The sequence below is a fragment of the Primulina eburnea genome, chromosome 6, assembly GCF_022965805.1.
Source record: "Primulina eburnea isolate SZY01 chromosome 6, ASM2296580v1, whole genome shotgun sequence".
Lineage (NCBI taxonomy): Eukaryota > Viridiplantae > Streptophyta > Magnoliopsida > Lamiales > Gesneriaceae > Primulina > Primulina eburnea.
In genome coordinates, this window is record NC_133106.1 from 34,564,040 (window position 1) to 34,569,696 (window position 5,657).

Below are 5,657 nucleotides of genomic sequence, written 5' to 3' on the forward strand. Positions count from 1 at the left end.
AACAATTTGAAGCACCAAAAACCAATATAATTGTTGACTACCTACTACATCAAACTGGTAAGCATAGGTAGTGAAAACTTAATGCTGGTTGAATGTGTCACCTATTATATGTTGATGTAACCGAAGATTGGCAAGATAAAGTGCAACCCACATTTCCAAATTTGTGGCATGAACCACTAAAATACTTGTGATTAAACTCAAAATATAAAAGCAAAACAAAATAACTGCACAAGCTAAAAAGAAATGTGAAAAATTATACGCTGGTGGAGGCTCAATGAAATCGTGGCGTTGACAGTATGGTATTTTGGTAGAAAGGGTTCAAGATTTGAGGGATGGCGTGAGAATTTGATGGCTATACTGCCAAGCCATCGACTTCGAAGGCTATTACTTCTGGATTGTCTTTTTGGTTACGGGTCTGATCATTCGGGTTGCGACAGTGAACAGTGATCGAGCTGCCATTTTTCAAGAAACGGAGGAGCTCTGTTGTGTGAGAACGAGAGCTGAAAGTGTTCGGTGGAATCTGGATAGAAGTGAAGATACAGACGACGTCGTTACATATTTGAGTCCATTCCAAATTTGACCGAGGCCCAAAATAGTGGTTATCGAAAATCCTGAGGCCCAATTATTTATTTGGGCTGACCTATCTAATTATGCACAGCCTTTTTATTTTTCTTTTTTGAGCTGGATTTACAAAGCCTTTTAAATTCATGAAACTTTGGGGGTAGAGCCTGCCTTGGTATCCCTAATGGCTAATGCTTTGCCGAGGTGATCGTCATGTTCCAATAACTTACAAACTTTTTTTTTGTTGAGGATTTTGTTTTTGTTATATACAATTTGGTCTCGAATTCGAGACTTCACCCCAAATTTAAAATTTGGATGTCAAATGGAATGTTAAGTTATCGCCAATAACTTACAAACTCGAGTCCACAAGTTTTCTTGAGAAATCAAAATTCAATAACGAGCAACTCATCCAAAGTTCATGTAGTTGATTTACGAAATTAATTTAGATTGTTTGGTTAGAGCTGAGGTAATGAATTTCCAACAACATTGTGATTACAAATAATGATTCGCATGCACCTACGTTTGAAATGATATTCATTTATTAGATGTGATTAAGTATGTCAAAATTGTATACGTGGGAGCAAATAGTTATGGGCTTAAGTCTAAACCTTCTTTTAATAATTTCTCTACAACATAATGAGCCCATTTTTGGAATATCGACCCAAACATTCAATGATCCCCTTGTTCTTTTTTTTTTTTCTGTTCTTTTTTTTTTAAAAAGAAGATTGAGACCACATGGTGGTTTCATTTAATTATTGCTTCATGTTTACGTGAAATCACATTTTAGACGTGTGCATGCCATAATGAATTTCTTAACATTCAAGAAACTACATTATAGGGAAAAGCCTGTAGGTCGGCAGTATAGATATTTGGTTATAATTAGATCTCAAATTCAAGCCTCGCTTACAACCGCCAAAATTATGTGATTTTAAAATCTTAAACTTCAAGTACCACGCTATATTTTTTTTATGAAAGGGGAAGGACATCTCCTAAAAAAAGAAAAAATATAAAAACTTGAGCTTTTTAGGTAATAATGTGTAAAAATATAAAATATAACATAAAAAATATTAAATAATCTCAAATCTTGGCTTTCTAAACTTAAATTTAGGCAATAGTCTATTCTATGACGAACAAGGTAGGTGCATGTGACCTAATTTTCCCTGCCGTGGTTAATAAATGATATCCACACTTCTAGTTAAAGCTATGGTCGTCTATTTATTATTTTATCGCCCAAAAAGTTGGCTTCATTATTAACTATTAGACATCGTTTTAATATCAAATTTTACCAAAAAAGATTTGTAAGCGTTACATTTTCAAAAAATAAAATAAAATAATAATCCAAGAGATGTTTATTAGTGGTCATTTATCGGCTGAAATTTCTTGTTCGAAGTCTAATTATAGCTAGCATGAACAACAAGCGCAGGCGTTGAGAAGCAATACCAGTTTTTGCCATTTTGTTTATTACAAAAATCTCATATTTAGTGTATATTCTATCAAAAAATTCAGAAGTTCCATTTTCATGCCTTTATTATTCTAATTTGTTGTATATCATTTTTATCCTTTTAATTTAAGTTTTAGATTCCTGTGAAAACACAATAATATGTGAAGTTGTTTTTTTCCCCCATTTAGTCAAAAGAAAAAAGTTTGAAATTGTTGTTGAGGCTGTGTATCGACACCAACTTTCGTCGGTGCTAGCTAGTCACGCTGGGACTTACATTTTATAGAATTTGTATTTGTATATATTATTATTAAAAAAAATAATTCTAACACGTTAATCATGATAGATAACGCATCCGATGTTTTGCATGGGTGCTACAAATCGAGTTTTTTTTTTTTAAAAAATAATAACGTTTTATATCAGTTATAAACATGCAACAGAAGTTTTAATTAATAGCTTGAGATTAAAAATCAATTATAGGGGACACCAGGCTTGTAGCCCAGTGGTCTCACCTCATCAAATTAGCTCGGTTCCCTTCTCGGGTTCGATCCCCCTTCCCGCGTGCGTTGTAATAAAAAAATCAATTATTGGGAAGAGAAAAATATCATTTTCAACCAAAAAGGAGTAGCTACTTTTTCCTTAAAACAGAAACTAATGAGAGACATGGTAGAAACAAAATGCATTGAAGGCATAAATTATATTTTTTTTATCAAATAATTTGAAAGTTTTATTTTTTATTTACGTTATCAGCAACTCTGAGTGTCAGTTCACTAATTTATGCTCGTTTTTTCAATTATATACCAACACTTATGTATATAATAATAACATCAATAATGTTCGGTAACAAAATATCATTTTTGGTTGTACGTCAATTCTCTGATGAAAAATGACTTGAATCGAAAAAAAATAGAAAATTATATTTTTATTTTTATATGTTTGTCTCTTTGCGATCTTGGTTTTTTATGTTGTCAAATACAAGTTTTACTCTGTTGTCTTTGATTTTTTGTGATGTTATATCTATTTTTTACTACATGATGCTGGTGTGGCACCAATGCACGTTGATGTGATGTTGACGTATGCAATATCAATTGTTACGTCATTAATCTCAGTGAAAAATCATTAAAAATATAAAAAATTGAAAAAAAACATTATCAAGACTGAAATTCAATAACATATTTGTCGTCAGTTTTTTTATCTTTATGGATAGATTTCCAACAAACTTTAGCTTTACGACGAGGGAAGCAATCTAGGTGGTATGCTCTCGTGAACTACTGATTTCAACTTTACGTTGTTTTCACCGAAAGAACTGAAATTATAATTATCAGGACATTTAAAAGTGTCCACCGTAATGGATAAAGTAGAGACGTGGCTGTCTCGTAAACATATTAATACACAACATTTCAAGTGACGTAGTGAATTCGAAATACAGAACATCGTCACGAATGAGTGCTATAGAAAAAAAGTAACAAAACGTTAAAGGCAAGCGACCGGGCTTTGCCTAACGCCACTCGTGCGTGTTTTAGGCCTATCCAAAATGTGGGAAATCCGTAATAAGCCATTGGATTTTTTATCTTTTTCTGCCCACAAAAAAATAAATAAAAGGGTCCCAAGATTTCAGTTGTGTCGATTAGCGCTTTCATTTGTGTTGTCAATATTTGGATCTATAATATCCTTTTTTGTGCATGTTTCCAAATCCAACCCCCGAGAGATAAAAATTTTGCTTGTCTTATCATATATTTACGTTAATTGTTGCACTCAAAATTTTTAGTGGGGTGGGAGAAAAAACATAGTTTTAGTCAAAAGGATGGATGACATAGGAGCCATTTCTCTTTGGATAAGAAGAGTCCTTTTTTCGTGGAAAAGAGAAAGGATGTACTGTTTTCAATTGTTGATTTAAGATTTATTTTTATCCCAGTATGTATATCTTCACTAATTAGGAATCGTATTTAAGAAACGAAAAAATAAGAAGATAAAATGTAATGGACAAACTTGGAATTCCATAGAAAATATCGGTGTATCATGTATGCCCTTATGTCCAACGAATCTCTTTTTTTCCCCATGTGAATCAGATTGGTTTAGCAAACTTTAGATTTATAGGATGGCATATCTATTGATTTTGACGAGAAACGATAATTTAAGTTGCATGTAAAGTTATCTATCAAAGGTTTATGATACATTATTTTAAAAAAAAAAATCGTGTGAGACAGTCTCACAATTCAATTTTCTAAGAATGATATATGACTTGACTAATTTTAAAAAAATAATATTTCTATGTCAAAAATATTATTATTCAATATAGTTGTGACATCTTACAAGTAAATATATATTTAAGACTATGACATAATACATAATAATCTAAGAGACTGCACACAAAATCAACATCTACCACGAGCTCCACCGGCAAACTTTCCACCTGGTGCCGAACAATAGCAACATTAGCCCCACCAAAAGAATATAATATTAGGATTCTGATATGAAACAATAATTAAATCATAATGATAAATAAACATAAATAATGCATAACATATTTATTGAATGCAAAATGCAATGCATGTAACTTGACTCGATATAAAAAGGATAACAAGAACAATTAAACTACACGATGAAATTGAACAATGCTCGAGTAATAACACACAGGAGACCTACATCTGCATACAGCTAAATCATCATGTCAAATATGCGAGATATGTCGTGTTGTATCCGATTTAACACTCACGATTCGATCTACATACAACTGTCTATGTTACAAGAAGGAACGATATTGAAAATACATATGATATCAAACATCCAATAGCATATCACATAGAAAATACATTCACGAATAAACAATCATATTTTCGGTTTCAAAATCGAACTGAAAGTCATCCATTGATACCGAAACACTAACAACTAGTGTTAAGAGTACAATACAGCATAAATCGCGTAACAAAAAAGATAGAGCTCAAAATGTGATATCATACATAATATTTTATTCTAAATGTCATATAATATTTCAAATAACCGAACATATTAACAATGAGATATTTAATATCGCACAATTCATACAATTATATGATCAAATCAAACACTATAAATATGTGTAAACATATAATTTATGTATTATCAATTGCATATTGCCGAACCGTAACATAGATATGTCAACTTATAACAACAGTAGTTGACATAATTAAGTATATATCCGCTTAGATTTGCAAGAAGAGGAAACCGGCTAGAAGATGAAAAAGATTAAACCGGCTAGAAGATGAAAAAGATTAGTTAGGACCCACATTAGACATGCTTAATCATTCAAAATCCAAGGATTAAGCAACACAATTAAGTATATATCCGCTTAGATTTGCAAGAAACCTTTCCGCTGAACATGTCCAAACATGTTTCCAGTTTATTAATTTAATTTCCCGTGTATTGTTCTTAAAAAATTTCCAACTCACATCAAATTAATTCAACTTTTCGAATATGTTTATTATTTTTTGACATGAGAGAATCGACGAAGATTGAAATAAGATACATGACCAATACGTTTTCCTCTGTAAATTTCTATTTAAGGACGTTGTTGTATCTCGATGATATTATATTTACATGTTTATCTGTATATTTCGTGGGAAAATTTGGTTTTTCAAAATAAAAATTTTTGCACTATTTTTGTATGTTAAAAAGGATA